At 41.9% G+C, this 13559-nt stretch overlaps 1 protein-coding gene and 1 long non-coding RNA gene across 2 annotated transcripts in view; one reads left to right on the forward strand and one right to left on the reverse strand.

The window, feature by feature from the left end:
* Nucleotides 1–13559, forward strand: part of KCNJ6 (potassium inwardly rectifying channel subfamily J member 6) — a 230332-nt gene that overhangs the window by 180664 nt on the left and 36109 nt on the right. The gene's annotated exons all lie outside the window — the stretch shown is intronic.
* Nucleotides 10668–13559, reverse strand: part of LOC120372601 — a 31862-nt gene continuing 28970 nt past the window's right edge. Inside the window, exon 3 of the long non-coding RNA XR_005585069.1 lies at nt 10668–11547. This is a non-coding gene — a long non-coding RNA (uncharacterized LOC120372601). The remainder of the gene's footprint in view (nt 11548–13559) is intronic.

The following is a 13559-nucleotide window of genomic DNA, read 5'->3' on the forward strand; positions in this document are numbered from 1 at the left end:
TCTTGGCCTCTGGAGAATCCAGTTTGAACTAGCGACCCTTGTGCCTGGGTGGGCCACACTGAGAATGCCACAGTCAGGGCAGGCTGCGAGAAATGGAGCAGATATTCCCCAAACTGGCAGATTACACTATAATTAGATTCAGCAACCAGTATCAAAACTGCCTTACCATGCTGGTTAACAAGAAGCCAAAACCACAGCCCCCTTTAGGCAGCCCAGCCTTTGGTTCCCATCTGGACAACTGATCATGTATAGTAAGAGGTTATTAAAAACCCTATTCACCATAAACCAAGTTCTTCCAATCCCAAAGGATCAGACACATTACTCCACAGGTCAATGAATATTTCAGATCTTACTCAAATACATGTTTACAGCCAATCCTTGATAACTAAATTTAAGCTTTATTAATAAAAGGAAAAAGAAAGAAGAGAGTTATAAATGGTTACAAGATCAATATACATACAAATGACGCTCAATGTTCATAGATCAGGATCATAGCAATGATGTTATAGCAGCTGGCTTGTAAAAGTCTCTCTGTAATCAATTTGATAGGTTATAGTCCAACAGGCATTTCAGCTGTAGAGTCTGTTAGTTTTTTTCCATGAGAGTTCCAGGATAATCCAGGCAACTGCCTAGAGACCTCGGTCCTATGGCTTAGACCTTCCCTATTAAAATTAAGCAGACGTGAGATGAAAAGGATCAGGCCTGAGGTGATGCCAAGCAACTCCACCACATGGGCTTTGATGAAAGCGAGCCAACAATTTGTGATCTCTATTCAATGAGTTCTTTCTCAGACAATACCTTTAGCAATAGACGTTCAAACTATCAGGATAGTTCACAGGTGGTTTACTATGTGGAATTACAAGCTTTGAGGAGAGATTAGGACAACAATATTATGCCACCCATCCAGGGGCGGCTCTACAAAGTAGGGGCCCCCGCAGCGCGCGCGCGCGCCGCCGCTCTTCCCCCCCCCCGCCGGCGGGGTCCCCTCCCCGCCCGCGCATCCATCCTGGGGCGCGGCTTTGGCTCGCCTGGCCGGCCGCCGGGCGGCACGGGCACCGAGCCGAGCCGGGGACGACCGGACCTGCCGCAGCCGCGGAGCTCAGCCGAGCCGGCCGGGAGCCGCGGGTCGTCAGCTGCGTCCCGTCCCCGGCCCGGGGCCCCTGGCCCCCCAGACCCCGCCCCCCCCCCCCCAGGATGCCGCCGCTGCGGCGGCTGTCTGGTGCCCACCCATCCCATCTAAATGATAATATCCACTTTTGATCTCCCAGTCAATAGAATACAATAATGAAGTATTATATGATAGAAACAGGATTTAGCATCTACAAGCTAATTAGATCACATTGTTAGAGTTCTAGGCAAGTAAGCAGAGACACATTTAGCACTTATTCTTTGATTCTCTAAAAATACCAGCAAATGGGTTAGAGTCTAGTCTATTTAACAAAAAGAACAGAAGTACTTGTGGCACTCTATTTAACAAGGCTTTGATAACTATCTACAAGGAATGGCCCTGTTTGCCATTTTAATACCCTTTTGATATATCCTTAAGAGTTGCTTACAGGTCATTGTTTAACCTTCCCTGGCCCTACATAACACTAGTATACATATCTCCCCAGGGGGTGGCTTCAAAGGCTGATAGCATCCTCCCTTCCTACTAGAGAAGGTACATACAATGCAACAACACATACACAACTGCATTTTTAATACAATGCACCCTAAAGGTATTAACCCTAATTCAATAAAGTTTCTCTTAATTCCATAAGGTTTGTTCAGGATATTACATGATATGGCCAGTCTGTCACATGGCTGTTATTTAATGATATTCAGAACAAAGCAACAACTAAGGCTTTCAAGCAATTAAAAAAATTAATCACAATTAATCACGCAATTAAAAAAGGAATGCCATTTATTTAAATATTTTGGATGTTTCCTGCATTTTCAAATATATCAATTTTAATTACAACACAGAATACAAAGTGTACAGTGCTCACTTTATATTTATTTTTATTACAAATATTTGCATTGTAAAAAACAAAGAAATAGTATTTCAATTCCCCCATTACAAGTACTGTAGTGCAATCTCTTTATCATAAAAGTTGAACTTACAGTCGTATAATTATATATAAACAATATCTTCACTCAAAAATAAAACAATGTAAAACTTTAGCTCCTGCAAGTCCACTCAGTCCAACTTCTTGTTCAACTAATCGCTCAGACAATCAAGTTTGTTTGTATTTGCAGGAGATAATGCTGCCTGTTTCTTGTTGACAATGTCACCTGAAAGTGAGAATGGGCATTCGCATGGCAATGTTGTAGCCGGCATCACAAGATATTTACGTGCCAGATGCAATAAAGATTCATATGCCCCTTCATGCTTCAATCACCATTCCAGAGGACATGTGTCCATGCTGATGACAGGTTCTTCTCGATAACAATCCAAAGCAATGCAGACCAACACATGTTCATTTTCAACATCTGAGTCAGATGCCACCTGCTGAAGGTTCATTTTCTCTTTTGGTAATTCGGGTTCTGTAGTTGCCACATCAGAGTGTTGCTCTTTTAAGACTTCTGAAAGTATGTTCCACACCTCATCCCTCTCAGATTTTGGAAGGCACTTCAGATTCTTAAACTTTGGGTCAATTGCTATAGCTATCTTTAGAAATCGCACATTGGTACCTTCTTTGCGTTTTGTCAAATCTGCAGTGAAAGTGTTTTTAAAATGAACAACATGTGCTGGGTCATCATCCGAGACTGCTATAACATGAAATATATGGCAGAATGTGGGTAAAACACAAAGCAGGAGACATACAATTCTCCCCCAAGGAGTTCAGTCACAAATTTAATTAACGCATTTTTTTTTAACAAGCGTCGTCAGCATAGAAGCATGTCCTGTTCTCACATTCAGGTGACATTATAAATAAGAATCAGACAGCATTATGTCCCGTAATTGTAAACAAATTTGTTTGTCTGAGCGATTAGCTGAACAAGAAGTAGGACTGAGTGGACTTGTAGGCGCTAAAGTTTTAAATTGCTTTCTTTTTTAGTGCAATTATGTAACAAAAAATCTACAGTTGTAAATTGCACTTTCACGATAAAGAGATTGTTCTACAGTCCTTGTATGATGGGAATTGAAAAATACCATTTCTTTTATCATTTTTACAGTGCAAATGTGTAATAAAAATAATATAAAGTAAGCACTGTACACTTTGTATTCTGTGTTGTAATTGAAATATATTTGAAAATGTAGAAAAAATCCAAAAATATTTAATACATTTCAATTGGTATTCTACTGTTGTTTAACAGTGTGATAAAAACTGTGATTAATCCAGATTAATTTTTTTAATTGCGATTTATTTTTTTGAGTTAATTGCATGAGTTAACCGTGATTAATTGACAGCCCTAGCAACATTTTCAGTAGAGGAGCTTCTCTTTTTGTTCCATTTGCAGAGACACCTTTAGTGGTAGATTTGAGCTTATAACTAAAACAATACTGGGATTTCAAAACCTGTCCAAAAGCAACAAGGACTGCTTTCCACTGAACCTAATCTGCTGTCAATGCTGCTCCATAGCTGGCACTTTAGAGCACATAGCATAAAGCAGAGTAACTCAAACATTCTGCTCTTCTATGCCCTATCACTCTGAGGCCAAATATGTCACCTCCATGATTCACAGGATACCCACAAGCAAAGTAAATGAGGATCATAACCTTGTTCTAAAACCTGGGTCTCTCTGGCTGATTTTGCTTCTGTCTCCATGTCACTAGGCCAGGCCCACAATCATGCTTCATGTTAATGGCAGCATCACAGGTGCACAGTGCATCGCTACAGTCTGTTTAGGGAACCCAAAATTCCAGTTTGCAATTTACCTTTAACTGTCACAGTTAAAAAAGTGTTACCTAACAAGGGGCTACATCACCTTCTCTCCTGGAGAAACACATGGGAAAGGGCCATAGGGGACTGAAAGTACTTCACAGTTTTCAAGAAACTGACCCTACCCCTTCTCAGCTGGAAGAGCTTTGGAGAGTTGCAGAATGGGCAGCTCCACATCCACAGATGCAAGGAAAGTAGCTGAGCCCTCTGCATGGCTCTGCTGGCTCCTTCACCCTGGATATCATTGGTCAATGCCACCACTGGCTGGGTTCTCCTACCACTGCTCAGTATCAGACACTGAGTGGACCCAGCAGGAGTTCATCTCACCTAAGCAGCAACATTTCCATTTCTTAATGGAAATCCAAGGGGTCCACTGAGGATGATGTTCCAGAGAGATCTTGGATCCTCAGATTCACCTCCAGCCCCATCTCAACACACCATGGAACTTCAACAGAGGGACTTCTGCAGGGGCCAGGGAAGGATAAGATGATGGCACTGAGCTGCTTTCCCTGTCCCTCAGAAGAGATTCACTAGATCTCAGTCATCTCCACTTTCAAAAGCAGAAGGGCTGACCTGTGCCAAAGCGTATACATGCATCACACAGGTCAAGGGTTTCTTTACTCCTAACTCCCTGGGAATAAGTTAATCAGTGAACATTTTCACCTGCAGATCAGAGAGAGCAGTTCTGAGTCCTCCTGAGAAGTAGTGCTGAAGAATCAAGTCCCTTTTGAATTCCAAGGACCTTTATAGTTATCTACTAGTATATACATGTATTATCCTTGCGTCTTTGATCTTTGACCAATTAAAATGGAGAGTCTGAATTGGAACAGCTGATTTTGGAAATGATAGTTTTGTTCATTCAGTCTCATTTTGATCTTTTGCTTTCTGTTACTTTAAGTTTTTCCCTTTGGAGAATGTGGCTCTTATGAACAACTGGGATGAAATCATGGCCCTATTGACTTCAATTGGGGCCAGATTTCACCTCCCACACTTTTTATTTAAATGATCTTGATCTTTTAGATTAATTAGCTCATTCAATAGTTTGGTGTTCAGATGTCAAACATATTTAAATACTGTGCTATGCAAGTCTCTGAGAAATCTTGCCGGCAAAGGCAGCTCTGGTGGACAGATGAGGTTCTTTTACTTTTCCCTTTGGTCCTCTGTTTTCAGTTTTAATATTTCTTTTCGGATATACCATCTTATTAAACTGTATTGAAGGATAGCCACGCTACTGTCGCGCTGTCTGGAGAGGCTCACAACTGTGAGTGCCTGTTGTTGGAAAACAAGGCAGACATCCCAAGCTGGTGGAGTGTTGTATAATTAGATTTCACCACACCAGTGACAAATGTGAACTCCTGGATTACTGTTCCAGTCTTACCATGGAGTCACAGACAGTCCGCTTAGACTCTCCAGTCTATCTTGCCATCCAGATAGCTGGAATTTGTGATACAAGGTCACTTAAAACTAAAAATCACACCACATCAGGTTGCTCCCAATCCCAGAGACCAGTCACTTACCCCAGATCAATTGGTACTCTAGATCTTACACCAAAGACAATGCTGGTTGCCAATTCGATAGTAAACTAACTAAAGGTTTATTGACTAAGAAAAGGAAATGAGAGTTATTGAGAGGGTAAAGCAGGTAAAACATATGCACAGGTGAGTCACAGTTTGTAATTACAAATGGTGGCAGTGACGTAATAAACTGCCAGTTTCCCAGAAGTCTTTTTAGGGTACCCAGATTCTCTGTGGGAATCTCGGCTTTGCATCTGGTACACTTCCCTGTAGGAGTCCAAACAGTCCAGAGATCCAGGATCTTTCCCTGATTCCACACTTATAGCTTCTTCTCAGAGAAAACAAGCTGACAGGGTCACTAGCCACGTGGGCTTTTCCTTTGATGACAGAGTGAGGAATGCATTCTGAGTCTTTGACCTCCGATCATCGCACACAATGACCACTTGCTCAGAAATTAGCACTTTTCTGTTAAAGTTCTTCATCTGGAGTGGGTGGGTGAGATTCTGTGGCCTGCATTGTGCAGGAGGTCAGACTAGATGATCATAATGGTCCCTTCTGACCTTAAAGTCTATGATAATCTGCATTTCACAAGGTTTCTTTCTCCTTTGATGGGTTCTTTAGTTACAGGAAAGAATGGTGTCCCTAGCCTCTGTTCGTCAGAGGATGGAGATGGCTGGCAGGAGAGAGATCACTTGATCATTGCCTGTTAGGTTCACTCCCTCTGGGGCACCTGGCATTGGCCACTGTCGGTAGACAAATACTGGGCTAGATGGACCTTTGGTCTGACCCAGTACGTCCATTCTTATGTTCTTATGTAGGATATACACAATGTAAATGTTTGCTACTACACTGTAACAGGATACAGATAAGTGAAAACAATGCAAGTAATATCCCACTAGTTTTCATGAAGTTTAAACACCAAGTACACTTGTATACATTTAAGAATCACTTTGATCTATACCAAGGGTAGGCAACCTATGGCACGCGTGCCGAAGGCAGCACACGAGCTGATTTTTAGTGGCACTCACACTGCCCAGGTCCTGGCCACTGGTCCGGGGGGCTCTGCATTTTAATTTAATTTGAAATGAAGCTTCTTAAACATTTTAAAAACCTTATTTATTTTACATACAACAATAATTTAGTTATATATTGTAGACTTATAGAAAGATACCTTCTAAAAACATTAAAATGTATTACTGGCACGTGAAACCTTAAATTAGAGTGAATAAATGAAGACTCGGCACAACACTTCTGAAAGGTTGCCAACCCCTGATCTATACTAATACACAAGAGAATTGGCCTGGGGCTCTGGCATGAGCTGGCCCCTGGTCTGTCAGCATCACAGTTACAACAAACTTTTCTGATAGAGTTAGGTTCTCTCAGCAAAAAGTTTTCATTCAAAAATTTAACAGAACAGTTACTATGAGGGCAGAAGTGACAGAAAATATAAAAGAAGCAGCAAATACAGCTGTCAGGCATACTGTAAATTCAGGGTAAGAATATGGCAGACTAAAAAGGACAAGGCTATGGACTGCAGTTAATCCCACAGGGCATTTGAAATATGTTAAAAGGGCCCAGCTTTTTGATGTGCCCTTTTCATATCCAAAGGGGCAGTTACCAGCACTAGAAACTCCCTTTATGGCATTGCTTCTGGGTTTCCTGAGGCCACCACACAAGAGTTCTCCGGAGGTTAGAGCAAAGAAAAACTGCAGAATTACAATTAACCTCATAGACTCAAAAATTATACTATGGCATTTAAAACACACAGAAGCAAACGGCTGCTTTGCGCCACTCTGATAACACAAAGCAGCCATAAACTCAGCTTAACGGGCTGGTCACAATGCATTTACAGCTGCTTTGCATCACCAGAAAGGTGCAAAACAGCAAGAAAGAGCCGGTACATGAATGGAGTTGTTTACATTCTGTGAGTTATATACTGCTCGGGATCCAGGCCTGCAATTTCTACCAACATGAATAGGAGTTCGCTCACATGGCTTGTGATTTGCGGTAAATTTATAGACATCTTCCAAACTGTAGGTCTACAAAATAGTTAAACAAGTTCTTTCTTTCTAAATGAAGAGGGCTATCAAGAGCGTCAGTGTAAGAATATTTTGGGGTATAGCCATAATCCAAATTAGGGTTTCCCAAATCATCATGGAACAATCAGGCTAATTAAGTAGGTCATTTACTGTTTGATGTTAAAGCCCAAGTAAATTAACCTGAGCATCTTCAGAAAAGTCTATGGCTTAGTTTAAGAGGGCCATTTTTCAGCTGGAAAAGCCATTTCCTGAGTGGTCAGGCTGTCTTGCTGCAAAGCAACACAAATCTCATTTTTCCTCAGGAACAAAGACCATCGCTTTTAAACAACTGGTTTTTTTCCCCCTGTGTTTTTTTGTTCTTGTTGTGGGCAAGGGGGGGGGGGCCCAGAGAGGATTCAGGGGCCTGGGGCAAAGCAGGGCCCCTTCATAAAAAAAAAAAAAAAAAAAAAAAAACTATAGATACTAATACTTACTGGGGGCTCTTGGGGGGCCAGTGGGCCCCTTGCCCCCCTTCCCCGCCCTGAGAGAGAGGGTCTGTCTCTTCCGGGACAGACCAGGAAATGTATCTTCCACTTTGACATTGGGTATGGCGGCAACCTCGCCTTAGGCCCACAGTCAGGGTCAGGTCTAGGTCTAGTCTAGGTGCTATCTTGTTCTATTTGCTTATAAATTAAATTGTCGCTTCTCCTGCTCTTTCTTCCATTTTTTAGCAGAGAATCTGCACCTTAGCCCTCAGTGCATGCTGCAGTTTTAGAACATCCCAGAGCAAGGCCTTGTCTATATAGCTGCACCAGTTTAACTAACATGTAATGCTGAACAGATTTGGTTAAACTAAACTGGTGCAAAACAAAACAATGGTATTTCATTTTTTAAATTTATTTTATTTTATTTTAGTTTTTAGACCAACAGATTTATAAATAATAAATATACAGATTAATTTCATACTTTTTAATTATCATTTTTTTTTTGTTTTTTTTAAAAAAAAATTAAAAAAAAAAAAAAAAATTTTTAAACTTAAAATGATGCAATTCTATATACAGACAAGGCCTAAGAAAACTTTCTCCCCTCATTTTCCAAGTGATTCATCAATCTCTAAAGCTGATATAAAAAAATTTGTTTTTAAAAAATCTCAAAATTTTCCCAGGGTATTCATTGAATTATGGAAAATGTTGAGAAAAATCAAGTTGCTTTTGTGGAAATGTTTATTCATGAAAAATGACCACATTTTACCCAAAAATATGGTTCAAATAAAAAAAAGTCTAATTGAATTTGTGAATCAGAAGGTAGAAGTCAGCTTTTAATATTTCAATACCCCATCCATTTAATGCCCGAATTTGGCAAAGCACTGAAGCACATCTAAATGATCACACATTCAAATTAAATTGCCATCGCAATGTAAAGCCACTGAGACTCAGGCTCCAGTTGTGTATCCTGGGAGGATTGTGACAGTACACATTTTTTTTTTTTTTTTCTTCTCTCTCTGTGCTGCCCTCACTCACCCTCACTCTTTCCTCCATCTGCTTAAAAAGCAGAGAGCAGAGAGCAGGAGGGCCCACCAGCCAGGCATTTGCCCCAGACCCCCCCCCCCCAGCCCCCCCCCCAGCCCGGGCCCCCCCGGGGGGGGGGGCTCGGGGCCGGGGGGGGGGGGGGGGGGGGCCAGGCAGGCCAGGGGCTCTTTCTTCTCCTCCCTTCGGGCCGGGCCACGGGGGGGGGTCCTTCCACGGACCCCCGGCGCCGCGCCCCGCCCGCCACCGCCCGCGCGCCCGTTCAGTTCGGTCTTCAGTGGCGGGCCGGTGGCGGGCGGGGCCGCCGCCCGGACCCCCACCCGGCGCGCCCCCTGCCCCGGCCCCGCCCCCGCCGCCGCGGGCTGCCGCCGGGCGGGCGGGGGCCCGGCGGGCGTCGGGGGCCGGGGCGGGGGCCGGGGCCGGGGCCGGGGCCGGGGGCGCCGCGGCGGGGCCCCCCCCCCCCCCGGCCCCGCCCCTGAACCCCTGCCCTGCCCCTCTCTGCCTCCCCTCTAGCCTCTCTTACAGTCCATAACCCACATGAGGTTGTCACCTCTGTCTTCTACTTATATCTTCTGAGCTATATACTAACTACACATTTTTTTTATGGGGGGGGCATACAGCCACTATAGGAGAGTACTAGTGAGTGAGTACAAGGTATAGGTATGTTTACTAGTTTGATGTTAAGTTTTGGCCCCCCTGTTTCCCCTAAAAACCCCAAAAAATCTGGATTATGTGAGTCTACCTCATTGTGAGTACTACCTTTTTGTTTTTTGTGTTTGTTTTTTTTTTTTTTTTTTTTTGTGTAATCATTTAAAAAAAAAAAAGGATAAAAAAGAAAAGGAAAAGGATCAAAGAATCAAAAAAAAAAAAAATAAAAAAAAAAAAAAAAAATAAAAAAAAAAAAAATTTTTACAGAGAAAGGTAAACTAAGGAGAAGAAGGACTAAGGAAGTGAACCAAGCTCACAAGTGCAGAGCAGCCCTGTGGCAGAATAGAGCCCACTCCTCTCCTCTCACTTCCTTTGTCCTTGCACAAAGCACACACAACCACACATCCACACTAACATACTTGCTGAATAGCTAATACAAAGTAAGTAAAAAAAAAAAAAATATTTTAAATCAAAAAAAAAAAAAAAATAAAAAAAAAAATTTTTTTTTTTTATTTTTTTTTTTTTCTGTCTGATCTTTTATTTAACAACTAACAGTTGTCAAAATGCACAGTATACACTATTGTCTAATACAATATTTATAATGCTGTCTGTCTGTCTGTCTGTCTAGATATTTATAATGTGGGCTTCATAGGTGCAGAAAAAACTTAATTCTCTGTTTAAGATTTAGAAGAAAGAAAAAAAAAACAGACAAACATACACAACAACAAACAACAAAAAATTAAAACAAATAATTCAATCTAGATCTTAAAGTTATATTCAGATAGATATTTGGGACTGAACTGATAACATTCTAGCTCACTAATGTGCAAAACAATCATTCAAATTGTAAACATCAAATCTGAAACTGTGAAATTTAAACAAACTCTTTACCTTCTTGTTGTTGTTGTGTTGTTGTCAATGTGTGCATTAAAAGATGCATGCATGCAGCCAGCAGCCAGCAGCAGCATTCCACACTGTCACTTAACTGTGTAAAACTGCACTTGGAGACTATTCTGTTGCAAACGGTTTTTACGTTGTGTTTTGAAAAAATTGGTTTCAAAAAAACTCCATTAAGTCATTTAAAACCTTGTGATGGAGTAGGCTTAAGCCCAATTCAGCCTTGCTGCTTGTTTTGTCTTTTACACCTGTGCAAAATGGGTGTAAAATGCGGGAAGCATATCACTCCTGGCTTTCACAGATAATAAATGACTCCCCACCCAGGGTGAGGCAATGGAAAATCAGGCCCCGAATGTCTGCTTTAATATTTCATCACATGAACATGTGTTCATGGTATATACAAATACTGCTATGTAATTACTTGATCAGACTGCAGAAATAATCCTCACCCTAGTCCTCTTCTTTATATACTGTCATCCCCCATGATTTACCAAGCTTTCCATCTATTGCATGTTGTTGTTTAGTGTTTAATCTGTTAGAACAAAGAAACAGAGACAAATTCATACCAGGTATAACTCCCCTGAACAGAACTATGGTGGGTTCATTACAATTTTTTGTTAATGAAATCATTAAAAAGATGAAAAAACTGTGGAAGAGACCTATGGACTCCTGTAAACACACACAGCTCTCAAGTAACACACAGCTCTTGGTAACTAAGGCCAAGATCAACCTATCTAGGTTTTTCTAAGGTCACCCGTCATCACAGTATTTGAGTAACTTTAAGCCAATCAGGAAAATTTGCAGGAAAAATTAACAGCAGTATAGGAGTTCAGTAGGAGAATCTCAAGGCGTTTCCTTGAAATATTTCCATCAGAGCTGAGGTTTTCCACCTTGCTTCTTCCAGAGTGGGGAGATGAAAGAGGTTGGTCCACCAACACCTGTGGATATCCTGAGATGCACACGGTTCTGGGAATAGGACACAGGCCAGTGCTGCTCTGTCAAGGGCGAGCTCTTCTCTTTCATTCCCACTCTTCCTTGCCCTGCCTTTTCCCCCGGAGGAATGAATGGGCCAATTAACCTGAAAATTTCAATACAAATATGTTGATTTTAAGCATTCTGAGGAATGGTGCCATTCCTGGACTACACCAGCCCAATCAGTGCACTGCTAAAAAGACAGCTGTTTCAGAGAGATGTGTATTACGTGGACATAAAAGAATACATAGCAAGTCATAAATACTAATTCGTACTATCTTGCACTCAGGTTGCATCTTCCACCCAAATATTTCAATGTCAGAGTCAGAGGGTGATTTATGTGTGGGCCCAATTTCTTGGGCCAGTCCCAATTTTTGGCTGCATATGATGCAATGCTCTGATATATCATGATGTATGGAGGTCAGACTAGAGAATCACAGTGGTCCCTTCTGGCCTTAAAATCTATTAAAAGAGGTCATGATGCAATATCAGGATGTCATGTTTTGGCCCTAGGAGTACCAGTTGCAAAGCTGTATGTAGATGTGAAAATAGATTTGTGTGGCTGAAGTGAAATTGGTGTGAGGTTAGAGGGGTTTTGACAGACTGGAGGGGTATTGCATAGTGTGCTGATGGGAGATTTAGCATCAGTGCCATCAGTTATTTACTATTCAGTAGCAACATATATCCCAGTAATATGGGTAAAGGTACACCCACTGTATATTTTATTAAAAATTAAAACAAACCTGAACGGAAGTAGTTAAAAAGTTGTAGTGTGTACCTTTAAATTTCACAAATTAGGTAAGTGTAAGAGCTCATTTGGTTTGTAGTATGTGCTGTTGCTTCCACAGAACTCAATACTTTAACTTAGGATAAGTGTCCCTCAGAACCACTCCAGGTAAGCTTCAGAAATCTGGAGACAAGGGAAAAGATAATGCTAAAAAGACCATAAATAAATAGCCAATGCACCTTGGGCTAGATACATCCTGTGGCTTAAAGAAAGAATGTGTATGAAAAATATGTCCACCATAGAAATGACACAGGGCACCCGTCCATTGACTTCAGTGACTCTGTGGTGTGAGAGTTCCACTCGCTTGACACAATCTAGGTTCAAAAAGGTGAAGAACTTGGGAGTTGGGGGAGAGAGAGTTTTGAAAGTAGAATGAGGCAGAAACACAGCTATCTTGGTACAAGACTAAAGGCAAAAACAATATTGGCAGCCACCAGTTCCCTCAAGCCCAGTCTTGCTGTTTAGGCTCGTCTCAGTCATAAATTCAATACAAATGGAGATTGGCCAGATTCGCCATGATGCTCTCTGTGTGTCATTTTGCTGGTTCAGAGGAGCCATAAAGCCAGTGGAACTGGTCACCTGGGCATTTCTCTAGTGCAGGGGACTTCCTGGGTGGTGAATAGCCAGCACAGTGTCTCTAAACTACCTGCTCCCGCAAACAGCAGCAGCAGGGCATGGCAGAGGGAAGGGAGCATAGTTACAATGCTGCAGCACTCTGACTATTCCAGGCTGGTATAGGGTGACCAGATGTCCTGATTTTATAGGGACAGTCCCAATTGTGGGGTCTTTTTCTTATATAGGCTCCTATTACCCCCCACCCCCATCCTGATTTTTCACACTTGCTGTCTGGTCGCCCTAGGCTGGTATGGCTCTTTGGGACCATTGGCAGATGGGCATAGGTCATGATGCAGCCCTCAAGTGGCTTTATTTTAGGCCCCCGAATTAGGAAGCTGCCACCTTTCCCCACTGGTTCCTGTGCTAAGCACAGCTCTGCCAAATCCGAGAGTTAGGGACATTATCAATAACTATAAATGTGGTAAGTGTGAGCCAAATTTTCAGCTGGAGTAAATGGGCACAGGACCATTGACCTCAATGGAGCTTTACCCATTTACACCAGTTTAGAATCTGGCCCTCTAGATCTAACAGTGTTAAAAATAGAGGGAGCCAAAGGGCCATTATTAAAATATTTGACGTTTTTCAAAAATGGGTCACATTTTAGTGGTTCTAATTTTTAACTTATTTGATGGCACCTCTTAAAATATTCACAAAAATTCAAACTGTGAGACAGAGTATGGGAAAGGAATACTCCACTGACTTTAGAAGAAAAATGA

The sequence above is a fragment of the Mauremys reevesii genome, linkage group 1, assembly GCF_016161935.1.
Source record: "Mauremys reevesii isolate NIE-2019 linkage group 1, ASM1616193v1, whole genome shotgun sequence".
Classification (NCBI taxonomy): domain Eukaryota; kingdom Metazoa; phylum Chordata; order Testudines; family Geoemydidae; genus Mauremys; species Mauremys reevesii.